General features: G+C 40.8%; 1 protein-coding gene across 1 annotated transcript in view; it reads left to right on the forward strand.

Moving 5' to 3' along the window:
- The window catches only part of LOC309531355 (uncharacterized protein), a 313524-nt gene that overhangs the window by 244148 nt on the left and 50644 nt on the right, over positions 1-18732 (forward strand). The window lies entirely within an intron of this gene.

Raw genomic sequence — 18732 nt, forward strand, 5'->3', positions numbered from 1 at the left:
GGAAGGGCAGAAATCTTTATAATCTATCATTGCTCCTATGCAACCTCTGCTGGTTTGATTTTGGCCCAGTAAAATCCATAATAACACTATATGAATCCAGTTGATGTTACATTTGCACAAACAGTTGTTCTACCCACTTTTGAAGGAATAGGTAAAGGTAAAGGTACCCCTGCCCGTACGGGCCAGTCTTGACAGACTCTGGGGTTGTGCGCCCATCTCACTCAAGAGGCCGGGGGCCACCGCTGTCCGGAGACACTTCCGGGTCACGTGGCCAGCGTGACAAAGCTGCATCTGGCGAGCCAGAGCCGCACACGGAAACGCCGTTTACCTTCCCGCTAGTAAGCGGTCCCTATTTATCTACTTGCACCCGAGGGTGCTTTCGAACTGCTAGGTTGGCAGGCGCTGGGACCGAACAACGGGAGCGCACTCCGCCGCGGGGATTCGAACCGCCGACCTTTCGATCGGCAAGCCCTAGGCGCTGAGGCTTTTACCCACAGGAGCATAAATTCAATATGGTGCTCATAGGTTGATTGAGAAGAACCATTGTTTCAGGCCAAAATAAGTCTAGCTGAGTTGTCCTCCAGTGTGAGCCAAAGAGTGAAGTTCATTAAGAAGGGGCTCTGTGGAGAGCACATGCATGTGCAAAAGGTCTTGGGTTCAGCCCTTGGCATCTAGGTAGATTTGGAAAAGACTGGAGAGCGGCCAGTCATTGTAGTGCTAACTAATGTTCTGACCTGGCTTAAGGCAATTTTCTGTGTTCCTACATAAGAATAAATAAGTTGCAGCATATGATGTCCAGTGGTGTAAAAGGGGGGAAATTGGAGATGGGTGGCTGGTAGGAATTGACATCCCGGACATTTTTTTCAAAGAAAGAGCTATAATTATTTACCAAAGTTATTGAGTCTTTTAGGGACCTCCCTTCCTCTAGCATGTGAAGGAGGTGATAATGAGGCTTCCAAGTTTTCTTGTGACAGATTCGCAGAGAGGAGGTTAAGACATGGGGAAGGGCTATAGCTCAGTGATAGAATATCTGCTTTACATGCAGAAACCCCCAGGTTCCAATTCCTAAAGTCTCTAGGTAGGGCTAGAAACCACTCCAGGCTGAAATGCTGCAAAGCTGCTACTGGTCAGTGTAGATGATAATAAGCTAGATAGACCAATTTTCTGGCACTATATTTCCTATGTTCATATGCTCCTGGAGAATGAAGGAATAAATCAAACAGAGTTTGGGTACTTCTTTGACAGGGTTCCTACTTCACACTGGCTGTTTAAACACTTGCCCATGTTTGCAAGTTTGCTCTTCTAACTAAAGGCTAAAATTTCCATTTCAGGCAATCCTTTGTTAAAGCTCATTGTGTTTTACAAGGTGGACCTAGGCAGTCATAAGTAAGCGCTGCTGAGTTCAGTGGAGTCTACTTCCAAGTAACTGTGTACTGGGTCAATGAATGTGTGAGAGTCCCTAATAAACTGGATATAGTGCTATGTACTGCTGCTATTAGGGTGTGCATGTGTCAGGATATTTGTCCTTCCAGGATAGTTCTCCGGTATCGCAGGCAGTGGGGTTTTTTTGTTGGTGGTTTTTTGGGGGGCATTGTTTACTCACTGATTCTTTCAGCTGCAGATGCCAGGAATGAATCTTGGAGCTTTTGCACTCAAAGCATGTGTTATATCACTGAGTAACAAATGGATGGAACTCTGGCTGATCTTTTCACTAACAGCCAAAGTAGATACTTAGTAGATACTGCATCTCACAACAGATCTAAAAAAACAAGAACTTTATAATAACTTGCTTTCCATGGATACAGTATTCAATGGCCACACATGGAATTGCCCACAGGAGTTGCCCTTTCTTTCTTTCTTTCTTTCTTTCTTTCTTTCTTTCTTTCTCTTCCAGTAGAGAAGCAGGTCCATATATATTTGCATGTGTGTGGATATGGTAGTGTGGTGTGGTGATCCCACAAACTCTGGCAAGGGAATGTGACAAAATGCTCAGAGGATGAGTGAGTGGCACTTGTCTCATTGGGAAGATGGGTCCAGACTAGGGGGAAGGGCCTCCACATTTGTGGTTGTTGACTCTGATGATTGTTGAGCACATTAGTACACATGATCCTACATTAGGAAGGTAACGTACAAACCATCCCTAAGGATCTTTCTAGATCTCCACGGGAATGATATTGTTAGGAGCAGGAGTTTTTTTCAGTCAGAACTTGCCAGAACCTCTCAGGTGAGCACTGGTTATATGACACACAGCAGAGGAAAGAAACATTGGGGGGTTTTTTTGCCATTCAGCATTGTCAGAAATGGAAAGATACCTACATCTTCTTTTCCCATCACACCGAAATACAACTCAAGACTATAAGGATATGTGACATTATCATGTATTTACTGAATCCATCATATGGTCCAGAAAGGTTTTTTTGTTTTTGTTTTGGTAATTCAAAGATTTGGCTAATCAGCAGCAAATTTGTTGATGAATTATAGGTAAACATGAATAGCTATGTGTATATGTGTCTTTTTCAATGCTTTTTTCTATCTGTGTAATAATGTACAGTACAATATGGTATAATCAGCTCCTGCTACAGCTAGTGACTCTATAAAAAAGCAACCTCTTGCAGCACCAAGAGACACAATGATGTGTGATGCATACAAAAAAGGAGTGATATTAACAATTTGATGAATTCCTAGTTGGGAGACCAGATTGAGCCAGACGCATACATTAATGGCTGTCTTCTGCTGGTGTGAGCTGTGCTCAGTGCGGTGGAAATGAAAGATCACCTAGTCTCCCTGATACCAGCTTATTTGTACATTTTAATTTTAAAAAGGAAAACCATTGTTCTACATACATCTCTTAACCCTTCCATGGCTTTCTCTTCCCTCCTAGATTGTGTTCTAATCAACTTTCTGTTTTGAATGCTATTCAGCAATTTCCCAACAAACATCAGTCCAAACGATAAAAATAAAAATGAGAGGAATAGCAAGTGATCTTGTGTCTGTCATGTTCAGTTGGATTATGATTATTATGACAATCATGCTTTAAGTTTGAATTGTCATATGGATGCACCCATTTCCCCAAATGTCATTTTAAGTCATAACAACAACAACAGCATAACAACAAGTTTCATATATTTCACAATATAAAATTCATTTACAGCACTTGCTTAAGATAACCTTGTTGAAGGTTTTTAATTAAACTCAGAAGTAAGTTTTATTGCATTTTGTAGGACTTACTCCGAAATCAGAGGGGTTGGGATTGGAGGCGGCAATTGAGTAAGACCCACTGAAGTCCCTAAGAGTCACTTCTCAGTAGACATGGTTAGGATTCCACTGTTTCATTATTTGATTCCCTTTTTACTTAGAAAACAAAAGGATCATATAAAGTTGCTTATTATGACACTGCAAAAGCCAAATACTGTAAGAATAAGCTAGTATTAAATATAATCCAACCAGAGTTAAGCAACTCTATGTCCTAGCCAGTTTAGTATGACAGTTTTAAGTATATGTTTAATTTTTATTTATATATTTACAGGCTCTGTACTATGCTTTTAAACAAAACCCTCAACAAGATATAAACAACATATCCATTCCATGAAACCTTTTAAAACATATAGCAATGAAAAATAAGAACATTTAAATTTCCGCATAAGGGGTTTAGAAATAGGAGTGAACACTAAAATGGGCAAATTTGCTGATCAACCAAATTGTTCAAGGTGGCTTGTGAGGAACTCCAAAAATGGCAAATATGATTCCGTGTAAGCAAGTGTGAAGTAATGCATTGGGGAGAAAAAAATCTTGACTTTGCATATATGCTTATGAGGTCAGAAATGATAACTGACCAGGAAAGAGATATTGGGGCCATGGTGGATAGCTCAATAAAAATGTCAACCCAGTGTACAACAGTTGTGGAAAAGCTGAATTTCGTGTTAGGGATCATTAGCACAAATAAAACAGTCAATATAATTTTGCTGTTATGCAAATATATAGTGCAACTGCATTTGGAATGCTGTTCAGCTACTGGTTGCTGTACTACAGAAAGCGCATTGTAGAGCTGGAAAATATACGGAAAGGGCATCGTAGAGCTGGAAAACATACATGGGGACTGGAACAGCTTCCCAGTGTGGAAACTTAAAACACTTGAGGGTTTTTCATTTAGAAAAAAAGGTGATTAAGGGGTACAAGAAAGAGGTGTATACAATTAATGGATAGAAAGAAGTTTTTCTTCCTGTCTCATAATACCAGAAGCTGGGTGCATCCAGTGAAACAGATTGTTGGAAGATCTGGAACACACAATTAAAGTATTTCATATAATTAAATTATGGAATTAAATTATGGAGTTTACTTTCACAAAGTGCAGTGATTGCCAAACCCGTCTTAAAACTATCCATAACTATTTCATGAAGGGTAGGGCTATAAGTGGTTACTAGCCATGGTAGCTGTATACTAGCTCCAGTATGCCTCTGAATACCAGTTACTGGGGACCACAATTGGGTAGAGCGCTGATGTGCTCATGTCCTGCTTGTAATAGGCATGTCATTGGCTGCTGTGAGAACAGCATGCTAGACTAGATGGGCCTTCGGGCTGATACAGTGGGGCTCTTCCTATACTCTTATGCCACTTTGTTAATTATGGCATCCTGGTTGGATGTGCTTTTATATGCAAATGGATACAACACTTCACAACAGACCTTCATGGATTCCAGGTTCTGTTTCCTTAAGTTCACATCCAGGAAACCTCTTGCCATATGAATGACATTGTATAGATGTGGTGGTGGTGTAAGTTTCCTTCAACAACATCACTAGCACAGAGTATGACTGCAGATGTGTTTTTTACCTGTGTTAGGTCACATTCATTGTGAGTCTTGTGATACCTGTACACCAGAGGTTGGTCCTGTTGCTTCATCACTCAGTTCCTCTGAGACATCTCTGCAGTTCAGCTGGGGCACTTGGGATTGGTTGCCTTGAGCTCATCCCCTCTTTGCGGGCAGTGCGGTCCAAGAGGATTACTGGCCCAAGCTGTGAAAATTCCCTCAACATCCTCAGGTTGCATTAGCCATTGAGGACAGACCATCAACATTTGTGCCCAGACAGCCATAATGTCAAACTTAACCAAGTAATGATCAGTCCATGACAACAGAGTAACATATGTGTCCTCCATCCAAAGATCATTATTCCCTATTTGAGAACGCAGACGTGCCGTGACGGCTGGTAACATTAACCCTGCCATATTGCAACCCCTTACAGATGATTGCAGTCAGTAGGTGCACTGGGACAAGAGAGGCAAGCAACTTTCAATGTGCCAAATGCCAGAAGCAAATTATAAGTGAAGGTGAGGATCCAAAAGGAATGCCTTATCAACATTCTTCTTCTTTCATTGTATACTTTTTAGGACAGACTCTGCTGAAACATTTTAAATTTATCATCTATGTGCATCAAGACATTTCTTCAATAACAGTTTTCTTGACGTGCCTTCTTCAGTGGCCATGATTCCCTAGCTCTGAATCAGTGCATGGCTTAACATTCAGTATCATTAGCGTGACACTTTTTGCTTATCTTAATAGGTTGAATATAGAAAGAAGTGAAATTAAATAAATATTAAGATGATGATTTCACTTTCCTCTTTCAACCCTCATACCCAGTTTAAAACTTATGGAATCGATCTTGCAGATTTTGTTTTGAATCTTATCTTTAAAATTGGACAAAGCTGTATTGGAACTTTTGAGTGAATGTTTGCTTGTTTGTTTGTTTTAAAAAAGAATTCGCTTCCTTGTTTTTGTTACTGCTTGTTGGGAATTAAATATTGCAGTCTAATAATAGTCAATAAGGACACAATACAGGCTTCAACAGCATATTCATCGTATTGTGTATGAAATAAATCACTTTTGTTTTCCTCTTCCCCTTGTAATAAATGTGATGTTTTATAACAATTTATTTGAAAGCAACAGGTTTGCAGCTCAGTCTAAAGATAATTAAAAAAACAAATGAATTTGGTTGAATCAAAATTAGTCCCATTGACATAAGAGAGAGTAAATTGCATTGACTTCCCCAGAACTTGCATCCTTATTCAAAATATCATTGTATCTGCCTATAGTGTCAATATAATATTGTCACAATGCTGCTGTTGTTTGTTCACAGAAGGATGGTGCAGCATCAAGCCACAAGTTTTGGCTTTAAAATACGATGAAACTCAAGTGTCTTGGTACAAGTTGTTGACTCAGGGCTAGTTTTGTTGGGCGCTATACTTTCACATCTGTTGTATTCTGAGTGATGGGCCCAGGAGACAAAACTTCTGTTCTTCAGAAAGAATTCAACTGCTTTAAAATAAGCTTGGACTATGAAAAAGCACTAACAATGTGCAAATCTCATTTGTTTAGTAACTTTAATAGATTCCCCATCATAATACATTGCTTTGACAAAGTATATAACAAAATAGTGCCTTTAATCAAACACTGGACGCTGAAAGAATTGGATAGTGTTGGTTCAAAGAGTGGACAGGAAAAGAGGTTCTATTATTATTATTTAATTCAATTTGCCTAGTGGGATCCCTACTGTTAGTCAAAACCCAGTATGTGTCTAAGTACATTGACTGTAGTCTTCCTCACAGAAAAAGTAGGCTTAGCATTCGTAAATTTTCTTCAGGGAGGTTTCTGATCTAGACAAGCATTTTGTTGGGGGATTACACTGCAATCTGTTCCCCATCCCCTCCTCCCTCACTTGTAGCCTTTTCAACTTCTTCAAAGAACTGGAAGAAAGTGGATTCTTTTATTAATGGCAGAAAACAAACCGACTGCTGGACTTCCGTGCCAGCACTCACATAATGCAGCAGGGTGGGAACTGTAACAAAGAAATCCTGAATGCACTAAAACATATAGTGAAACCCTATTTAAATTCACTGGTGGAGCTTAGAGTATACAATGAGAGGAAAGTTTAAAGTAGGATTTAAACAGGGACATAAAAGGAAAATATACTTCATTTAAGGGAAGCATTTCCTTTAAAAGGTCAGTTCAGGGGTTGGATTTCAAATATCAACAGTATCCCCTACCTGAATGCATTTTTCAGGAAACTAGATGGTAGATATTTGAATCATAACTAGCTGGGTTAATGTTCATATCACTTGTGTACTAGCTTGTATACTTCTGGAACTAGTTTGTGGCAAGATGTTTCTCATATTCAAAATCCTAGTGAGAGGTGCACATAGGTGCAGTTTTATGGTATTATTTGTCCATCCTTCCTCCGTTCCTTCCTTCCTGGTTAGTTTTTTTCTCTTTTGCCTTTTGAAAGTTTCTTGATGGTTGGCAATTATTTATTAATACAAGATTATACAAATGGAGAATTGAGCATTTCCCCCAGCATAGTCAGAATGGAATCATACAATATATTAACACCGGCTTATTACACTAGTAAACTATTTGTATCTGGCTTCTCCTCTTTTGTTCTCTACTCAAAACAATGACTCGTCAACACCACAGTGGATTTTTCCATTGGTGGTAGCAGGTCTTGCACTTCCTGTTTGTGGGAAGCCTTCATTGCAATGAATGAAAAAGTGTCCAAAAATTTCAAATCATGATTTTATGGAACAAAACAAGAAACCTTGATGGATTCTAAGTTTTCATGGTGGTCCCAGAAAAATCAAGATAGTTTGAGGGTATGCCATTCTTCCACTGCCAACTTCTGAACTGTGAATCAGACACACAGAGAAGGTCCTCAAATTACAAGCATAGAGTCCAGGTTGGCTCATGTGAGACGAGGCAGTCCTTGAGGTATGGGGGTCCTCAGCTGCATAAAGCTTGATAGGACAAAACCAGCATTTTTAATTGAGCCTGGAAACAAATCGGTAGCCAGTGCAATCATTCCTTAATTGGTGTTCCATGCTTGAACGGTTCTGCCCCAGTCAACAATTTGACCACCAAATTCTACACCAGCTGCAGTTTTTCAACTGAATAAGATATCCAGTTTACTTATATGTGCTGTCATTTTTATCCATTTTTCTTTCTGTTTGCACTTATGTCAAAATTTGTAGTGCATCAACTGAATACATATATTTCAACGTAATTAACATTAGCTAGTGTTTTCTTTTTCTTTTTAATCGAGAGACCTGAAACAAAAAAACACACGTAAAAACAAAACAAAAATATATCTTCTCCATAAACTAAAGCTTTCTCCAAAAACAGTGCTAACTTTTTATTAGCAGCCAAATCCTGTGCATGTTTCCTGTGCACAAAGTAAGTCCCATTGAGTTCACTGAGATTTGTTCTTTAGTAAACATGCATGGATGATTGTATTTTTGCTTTGTCTTTCAAGGGTCATTCACAGTCAACCTTTTTATTGGTATTTTAGAGGTGGCTTTGGTAATTATTGTATTTTGTATTGTTAAATTATAGATTTGCTATCCACCTTGGGTTCCCTTTGACAGTAAAGATGAGATATAAACCCACTGAAATAAATAAATCTACAAATCAATTCATTGTAATGTATTTTGTGCAGTTGCTATAACTAATGAAATCCTACACTTTCAGTTACTTTTTACAATATTTTGATTCATTTTCAGTTATTTAATAGTAATCAGTTACCATTCTGAACATATTAAATAGATGTATACATATAGTGGAAGAGCTAATAATTTTCATTCTTTTTTTGGTTCTTTTAAAAATCCAGATTAACAGAACAATGATTTATAGAGAACATCCTGGGGGAAACTTCTGAAATCATAATGTACTACAGTTACAAATACAGAGTATGTTAAAGCATATTGTCTTCTCTCTTATAATAACTGTTAATTCAACTATTTTACAATGAAAGGATGTAAAATATTAACACAAAACTAGACTAAAACATACGGAGAAGAAGAAAAATTATTTTGCTCAGTCTTCACAGCTCAGCATGGACAGGATTATTATTATTATTATTATTATTATTATTATTATTATTATTATTATTATTAACAAATGGAATTCTAGCTCAAGAACTCATAAGCAGAGTGTCCAAAAGCTGAGTCAACTCATAGAATCATAGAATCATAGAATCATAGAGTTGGAATAGACAACAAGGGCCATCGAGTCCAACCCCCTGCCAAGCAGGAAACACCATCAGAGCACTCCTGACATATGGTTGTCAAGCCTCTGCTTAAAGACCTCCAAAGGAGGAGACTCCACCACACTCCTTGGCAGCAAATTCCACTGTCGAACAGCTCTTACTGTCAGGAAGTTCTTCCTAATGTTTAGGTGGAATCTTCTTTCTTGTAGTTTGGATCCATTGCTCCGTGTCCGCTTCTCTGGAGCAGCAGAAAACAACCTTTCTCCCTCCTCTATGTGACATCCTTTTATATATTTGAACATAGCTATCATATCACCCCTTAACCTCCTCTTCTCCAGGCTAAACATGCCCAGCTCCCTTAGCCGTTCCTCATAAGGCACCGTTTCCAGGCCTTTGACCATTTTGGTTGCCCTCCTCTGGACACGTTCCAGTTTGTCAGTGTCCTTCTTGAACTGTGGTGCCCAGAACTGGACACAGTACTCCAGGTGAGGTCTGACCAGAGCAGAATACAGTGGCACTATTACTTCCCTTGATCTAGATGCTACACTCCTATTGATGCAGCCCAGAATTGCATTGGCTTTTTTAGCTGCCGCATTACACTGTTGGCTCATGTCAAGTTTGTGGTCAACCAAGACTCCTAGATCCTTTTCACATGTACTGCTCTCAAGCCAGGTGTCACCCATCTTGTATTTTGTGCCTCACCAAAGTCAACCATATTATGAGAGAAACTACATTGTACCACTCTTCAGTGAGAGTGAGCCATGAAGAGAAGCTAATTTTTAGGTGCTATTTAACTAAGCTTTACTCAGAGTTAGAGCCATTTAAATTAATGATCTGAATTTAGTTCATTTTAGTGGGTGTACTTTGAGTAATGCTTAGCTGAATACCACACTCTGCTTCCAGATCTCCACTGGGAATTCAAAACAGCTGCTGTGAGGAAGGGGCAGTGTGGGAAGGGGAGAGCATATCTGTAGTGCTCTGCTACCTCATCACAAAATTGTTCCCTGCATATGCCATGTCCTTTTATAATTGTATTTTAAATTGTTGTCCCATTTCATCTTCACAACAGCCATGTATGGTTAGACTGCAAGATAGACTTGTTGAAGATTATTCAGTTGACTTGATGACTGTTCAGGAATTACATTCCTCCTCAAAAGGTGTTTCATATTTTGGTTAGATGTTATTTGAACTAGTTATAAATGTTAACATCTTTAATTCAATGTGGACCCATAAGCCACATAAGTTAAAAGTATGTGGATACAACCAGATTCAATCTTGTTGAAGTCGATGGATACAAGTGCACTTAGATCCTTATTTTTCTGCCTAATTCGGTTACAGTTATGCAGTAGGCTAGGAATGTTTGAAACCTGATTTCTGGCATAATACAAGTGAAAAAGGATTCTTAAAGTCTACTGCTTTTCTGCTTAGTCTGGTGTAAGGGTGTTTTTTTCAACATATAAAAAATATCTCCCTCAGAAGTGCCAAATCCTTTCCCTCCCAGTGCTTGTTTCTTTTCTCTGTTGCTAAGTAAATATCAAGGCCTGCATGTCATCATCTTCTTATCAAGGATGAAAACAAAGTGCCCTCCACCCCAAATCTAAGATAAGCAATTGAAGTTGGTTAAGAAAAGAGATGGCTGCCATCTGCAGACTTTCCAGACACTGCAGCGCAGCTCCAGACAGTCACCTGAGTATTATTGCTTTGTCTCAACTATAAATCACAGTCTGGTAATGGCCAAGGCCGACACCTTGACATTTTCAAGAAGAGTAAAAGACTTGATTGGAATGGAAATCAATTTCATTTCACAAATCTTCTGATGCTGCTTCAGACCCTTTCTCGTTCTTTTTCTGTTTCTTTCAGGATCTTGTGGTTTCGGGAAAAGATTGGTTGCACTCTGGAGCATTTCACTTATTTAAATACATATTACACTGCCAGAAAGCTATACACCATCCAGAGCCTAACTACACAGACATGTGAGGAAGGCTATCCCAAGCATGCTTTCCTTTGAAACCTTACTGACGCTCAAGAACTGACAGCTTTTAACAAATCCTTCCTTCCTTCACTTCCTTCTTTTGTCCTTAAAGGTAATCCTGGGCTGACCCTACCATTAGTCGGAGTGAGGAAATTGCCTCAGGTGGAGGATGAAGGGAGCAAGGAGCAGCAATAATGTGCTGGGGAAAATAGCAGTGCTTGCCAAGCAGCCTACTCGCTACCTGCTAAGATAGTGTGCTTCTTTCGGGGCAGTGGAGGGCACTGACCCATCACCAGTATTGAAGGGAGATTCAGATGCCAATCTTGTCAGCTATACGGAACTGGGAAAGCAAAATGTCTTGGGTCAGCCCTGAGAGGTGTTATTCAGAGATGTCCAAGGCCAGTTGGCGATAATAATGCTGTTGTCCTGTAGGAAGCAGGAGATTGTAGACTCCTAATTTTGAGATACAGCCTTCCTTCTACATTGTTCAGGTTGTAGGGATTGTCATGGTAGCTTCCCTCAACTCAAGATGAAAATGGAATCAGATCTAGACATATACTTTGTACTATACAGTCGTACCTCGGAAGTCAAACAGAATCCGTTCCGGAAGTCCGTTTGACTTCCAAAATGTTTGACTTCCAAAACACGGTATCTGAATGTTTGAAAACCAGAACATTCACTTCTGGTTTTTAATCATTCGGGAGCCGAGATACGACTGTATTAAAATGAAAGTAGATATTATAAATAAACAAACAGCCCCTTCAGCTAGGGATAGGGAAGAAATTCTGTTTGGCTTGCATTTTACTGTGAATCGACGTAATAGGAACTTCATAAAACAATACACAAACACATTTTGAAATTTTCATGTATCCAAATTTTGTGATACAGTTACCCAGCCCAAAATGTACACAAGATTGTGTATTAGGAGGAAATGTGTACAAAAATGCATTATATTAGGATAAATTGCTTGCTAAAATGTGTATAATAAGGGAAAGTGTACATGCAAATTGCTTATATTAGGAAGAATGTGCTTTAAAATGCTAATAGTTTTTGTGAAGGCTCTTTTTTAAAATTGCAAACTGTTGTGGGAATGTGAACTGAGCCTGATAGGAAAATGAGAAACTGAAATTGATAGATTCATCCATTCAACTGATGCCAAACATGGTGACTCACTCCTTAGCAAATGGATAAATAAAAAGAAGCTTCAGATGATGACAAGTGCAATGACTCACCTCTTAGCGGATTGCTAGGAGAACATAAAGTTGGAGATACAGCATCTGCGTTGCCTCCTGGGCAGAATTTAACCTGCTAATTTCAACCTATAAATAGCTTGGACTCAGCATACCTTAGAAACTCCTTCTTTGCAATGTCCCATCACAAGATCTATTACGATGATTGATTATTCCACCACATTTGGACAGCAAGGGCATGTAGAGTGGCGTCTTCAGTGACTGCTTCACAGCTACCGAGAGCCCATCCACTTGATTGACAGATTACCCAACTAGGTAGGTATCACATAAGAAGGTCCTTTTCCTGGCAGCCACTTATCAGTCTTGTTCTTATAGTTGAGGGAGGAGATTCATCAGCAGTGAGATTGGGTGAGCTGTCAGGCACATACATTGAGTTTGGAGCTAAGAAAAGAATATGTTCAATATAACAAGTCTCTTGTTATATGGGTCACTATAGCATATGCAGTATTTTAAAGACAAATAACTTATAGGGGCCTTTCATATATTTACTTTAGGAACTGTTTAACTGCAGAAGTTGTGCTATAATAAAATCACATATCGCTGCTACTTTGAAGGGTCACTGCGTGCCAGGATAGTTAACATTTCAGGTGCCACAAGGTATAGTTTCTGCTTTACACTTTGTTGCATATATATATATATCAAAGGAGAATTAAAATAATGGCTGTTAGCTAAATAATAATATCTGTGCTTCATATTAACAGACATTGGTTCCTTTTGTTTTGCTTGGGTTGAGACAGAAGAGAGTCCTCCATTTGTTTGGCTCTTTAAAGAGCCGTCTGAGTCAGAATTTCTTACACAAACAAAACTGATAGTCAGGAAGTGAATTTTCAAGCCTCTGGCTACCTTTTCTAGCTTTGCACCTCAGGATGGGAGACTAAAGCTGGTGCTACAAGCCCCAGGCGGACAGCAGCCACTTAAAAAGCATGTGAGGAATTCTCCTTAACAAGATTCAGTATAAATAAATGAAATGTGATAGCATTTCAAAGCAGAAATCCCATCAGCATAAATCTGTCCCAGTTCTAACATGGCAGTTGCTAGTGATACTATGTATATAGGTATGGATGTATGGATGGATGGATGTATTACTCTTTTGGCTTGCATTCCTCCAAACAGCTTAAAGCAGCACACAAGGTTCTGTTCACCTTACTAATTTCATCTCCACAGCAACATTGTAAGGTTGGTGGTTGGGCTAAGAGACAGTAACTGTTCCAAGGTCACCTAGAGAGTTTCATGGCAGGAGTGGGGATTGAACCCTGGCTCCTGAATCCCAGTTTATCAGCTATGCCACATTGAATTTAATATGACAGGAAACTGTGAGGATCAGGAAAGACATCAAGAATAATAACACCTCTATAATGAGAAATGTATTAAGACTCAGTGGATACGAAACATAACAATATCCATTCAGAGCACAAGTAACTTAATGGGGCAAATGTTAAAAGGATCTGTACTGTGAAGATAGAATCATTGACTGAAAGAAACACAAAAACCTCCCGTAAGGTCTAATATTGTGATTCATGTGGCCAACCAGAATTATTTTTATCCCAGAATAAAATGTATTTGTCATTCAGGGACAAAAACCACAGTATAGCAGACTGCTACAGCAGACATTTCTAGAGTAGTGGGCTGAACAGTAGTGTGACACAGAGTGCTCTATATTTGTGACAAATGGGCCAGACAACTGGTTTACCAGGGACACAGTTCATGTTGATTTTTAAAAAGAATTTGACCCTCCTAGTAGTGCAGCAATGAAATGGCTAGCACATTTGCAAAGCTAAGCAGTGTCTGGTTTGGTTGCTAAGTGAGATTCTTGCATTTCAGGGGGTTGGACTAGCTGACCCTTGAGGTATTTTCCAGCTCTATAATTCTATGATTTTATGACCGTGTGTGTGTGTGTCATGCATTTTGGTCCTCTCAGTAGGAGTGGTCACCCTTTGGCAGCTCAATCATCCGATTATTAACTTAAATGTAGGGCCCACTGTGTTTAATGGTGAATTAGTCTTAGGTAAATGTGTTCAGGATTGCAGCCCAATAGAGAATGTTAAGTAATGGGTACTCAAGCCATTTCAAACCTGTAAATCAAAATTGGACACCTTTCTTGAGGTAATAGGATTATGAAGGAATTGTCAGAACTCAATTAACAGCTTGGTTTACATCCTATTTAAGCTGGCTAAAAGATGGGTGTAGATATAAGCTACCCCCAAATCTGAAATAGTCATGGGTGAAGACAAAGTGGCAGATCTCAGTTGCCAGAAATGCTATATAATTATTGCAGATCATATTCCAATGCCTGGCAGTCTGTCCTTTAAAAATTAAACAGCCCCCCCTTCCTCAGTTCCACATGTGTGTTTGTGTGTCCATTACCTCTCTATTTCATGCATTTGACAGTGGGCTTTACCCCACTAAACCGTACAATGAGTTCTTATTATAACCACAACCAGCCAAGGATATTTTGGCAGAATAAATGTATTAGCCTCCAAAATGTCACAAGACTCTTTGGTGGTGGTCTGCCTTCATGAATGGCAAGATTATGCTTTTCTCTGAATCTAGGGATTTAATATCAAGGTGTGACCCTAATGAAAGTTGTGCAGCCTATTCTGAGAAGTAGCAAAAAGGAGATAAAGTGGGTATGCTTTTGAGATGCTGATTTCATTCATGTGCAAAGAAGAAATGTAAGTATATCACACACAAACTGTTTCTGGTTGTGTATCCCCCCCCCCCAAATATGACGTGCCATACCCTTTGATAACCACTAGCATGTACGTTTGTGTGAGGGGAACATAAGATGCATCCATTCCAAATGGATATTGAAATGACATACCTTGTTGTAGGAGAAATGCAAAGTGACAAAGCATAAGTGACAAAGCATAGTACTAGCCCCTCCTACTGAGGTGCCCAGGAAGACTGGCATGAGCAGCCAACTGAGATTTCCCCCTGACAGAACTTAGCCCTTACCAGATGTACACCTGAGGGAATGTAATTTGTTCCATGTGCTGGGCCAGTCAGGTCCACCTTAGGTGACATATACAGTCCTATGCCATCCCATGTCATTCCTTCCCCAGTGCTTGTATTTCTCCACAGGTCCTTCTGCTACCTTACTGACAAAATCCCAATATATTAGTCAATAGCAGATTCAACTGTATTGACATTGAATAAGTAAATCTGACATGGGAGAAGAAGCACTCCAAGGTTGGGTGGTGAAGATGGAGTGAATTAAAGAACAGGAGAAGATGCACCCAGCAGCCAATCAGTGCCAATATAAACAATTCCGTCCTGAAAGTGACCTTCTCAGACCCTACCTACCTTGACTGACAGAAATGGGATTTTCAATAGGCAGGCTTACTGCGTCTAACCTATCTGAAGAAGTGTGCATGCACATAAAAGCTCATACCAATACCAAACTTAGTTGGTCTCTAAGGTGCTACTTGGAAGGAATTTTTTTATTTTATTTTGTTGTGTCTAACCTGACCATTATCAAGTCTTACAGCCTGGTTTCTGCAAAATAGACCCAGGAGCTTCTTCCTTCCATCCTTTGTAATTTAGCCTCTCCTTGAAGGCTTAGTTGCAGTAGATGCCAAGGGACACTGACAAGGCAGAGATGCCTTTACCCTATGCAAAAGCGTCCACACCTTGCCTAGAGACAAATTAAGCATTCCAGTCAGTGTGAAGCTGGTTTCAGAAACAACTGCATCAAGCAGTATTATCTTATAACAAAGATCAGGGATATATATGTCTATGTGAATACAGAGTAAAACCCCAGCACTGGAAATGCACTGTAAACAGGAGTTTGAATACAGCCTTAGGTTTGATTCTTTACAATAGGTGTGGAATGTGCAACATGCCCCTTCATCACCACACATGCCCAAAACGTTTGTTACTGTGTTTAAGCTTTGCAATTTCAGAGTTAAAGTCATCTTTTAAAAATAATTTTTACTTTTTAAAAAGAGGCTTGCCAAAACAAAATTATATCCTAAGAGATGACATTCTAATATACATTCAAACATCATAAAGGGGTGTCCATTTCTCTATCACAGTTGCAGGTTGTTTTATAGAACATGATAGAAAAATAATAATTTTCTTTTTCTTATAGAAAATAATGGCTAGAATTCCCATTGTCGACACACAAACAAAGGTGTTTTCTTTGGTGCTTACATCCATAGGCATGACTTCATTTTATCAAGTAAATAGACACAGAGCTCAATGAGCCCACCAGAGGATGTTCCTTTCTTACATTCACCTGTTGGACTAGACTAGAGAGGAACAGAGAAAGCAAAATGATGAAATTGTACATACCATTTGGGGGAATATTATGCATTTTGAAAACCTTGCACCCTCTCCCTCCTGGTATCAACTGCAGGGGGTGTGGGTGTGGGTGTGTTGTTGCGTGTTGAGTCCCACAAGGCCACCCCCCACCAATAATTCACACTTCACACATCAATTTTTGTTTAAGGTTTTTGGCATGATTTTGGCCACAACTTTATTAAAATACAAATACGTGAGTGGTTGCTTAGGCATTGGTTATGACTATCTGTCCTTGCCCAGGGACAGTGCTGGTCTTCCAGATTCCAGCGGAAGCCAGCGTGGGAAACAAGTATTGGGTGAGAAAGTGAAGCTGGGTAACAGTCCCACACCTCTCACCCTCATGTTCCTGTGGGGCTTGCACGGCCCAAGTCCGACTCCGGGGACAAGGACGAAAAGAATGGCAAGCCCCTGGATTCCTTTAACGGAATTCCCTTTTCGCACCACCATTGGAGGGGTAGGCACTTACCCCTCCACCAACCAATTTTTACCAATGCCTAACCGCCAACCTTACAAGTTGTGACTTATTTGCTACGCAGTAGGCGAAACCCAAATGGCACCAGCCAATCAGCCAAATGGTAAATTCCTACCAGGCCCCCGCACCAAGGCGGACGACCCCATGACAGGCATAGCAAGGTCAAGAGAACCAGAAAACCCCCCCTATTTAAAGGGAGGGTGGGCGGGTGATCCGATGCAGAGGCCAAGAAGACGCCCCGACAATGGCGACCTGTATTTAAAGCCTCTGCTCCTCCTCCAAAACTGGCAACATGCAAAACTCCCCAGTAACCCGATTAACCCTTTAAGATTTTTGCCTTTCTCCACAACCGCCCAATAACAGCAGGGTGGCTTGTATCTCCCAACCGCAACACGTGCTCTCATTTTGATGGAGAACACGCTTTGCAGAAGGAGCTGAGGCAAGAGAAGGCTTTGGACTCATGGATGGCTGGGTGTGAGGAAATCAACTTTGTATGGTAGATTGGTAACTCGAATGACTGCTTAGGCTTCTCAATAACAAGGAGCCTGAAGTTTACTCTGTACCGAAACATTTCCTCAATCTCCATTACTTTTTACATAAGTTGACCAAACAGTAGCAAACAAACCTCTCCCGCAACTGGGAATCATCACAAAGGCCTCATTCTCTTCTCCTCTATACAAGGAAATGCAGGAAAACAGCTCTGCTTATAGGTTAGCTTTCAGGGGAAATGTTCTTAGACAATCTTCTTCCTATATGCTTGTTTATGATAAGGAGGTGTCTGGGTTAGTGTTCATGTGCACACACGTGTAATGCTGTTCAATCACGTAATCCCATCCCGTGGCAAGAAGTGATATGATTCAGAAACATGTTTATCACCTCACCTGTTTGTGACAACTAGGCCTCAGCCGGGGCATAGGAAGGGGGTTCAGGGGGTGCGGTCCACCCTGGGAGCCATCTCTGAGGGGGGTGAGAAAAAGGCACACCGCGGGGGACTTGCCCCACCACCCCCGGGCGCGGTGACGTGAGCCACCACCGTGTGGAGGCTCGCACTGCCACAACCGCAAGCGGAGGATTGCGGCAACGCCACTGCAGACCGCATGGAGGATCGCCCAGTGTGGCAGAGTCCCCCCCCCCCCAGTGCATGGTATGGCCACTGCTCTGGGCGCCCATGCAACCAGCTCCGCCACCGGCCTCAGCCATTACTGCCTTTCACTGTGATGTACCTGTAGCTGCCTTTTTTAAATGCCATGGGGCCATATGTTAAGTACAGAATTTGGGTTGAAATGTCTGGATATTATGAAACACTTCACTCCAGCAAGGCTGGCGCTTCCATGAAGTGAGGCGACACAATTTGCCTTGGGTGGCCGATCTGACCGCCTCCCCTTCCAATCCCCCACCATTGCACCGCTGCCAGCCCTGCCATGGCTTCACCATCTCCCCTGCCAGTATAGTGCCCTTGCCGCTCATGGTCGCCCTCACCACTGCCTTGTGGTGGCAGCACAGGTGCAGTCGTGAGTGAGGGTACAGTTGCGGCAGCGGTGGCGGCAGCGAGGCCAGGGGCGGGTGCAATGGTGGGGACAGGGAGGGGGTCCAGATCTGTAGAGAGGGGGCAGATGCATTTTGCCTAAAGTGGCCAAACACCCCCCACCGCTCCCATACCCCAGTGTCTCATATACAGGCCTTCACACTAATTTCTCATGTTAGATGTTT

The sequence above is a fragment of the Podarcis vaucheri genome (genome assembly GCF_965113315.1).
Source record: "Podarcis vaucheri genome assembly, chromosome: 4".
NCBI classification, from domain to species: Eukaryota; Metazoa; Chordata; class Lepidosauria; order Squamata; family Lacertidae; genus Podarcis; species Podarcis vaucheri.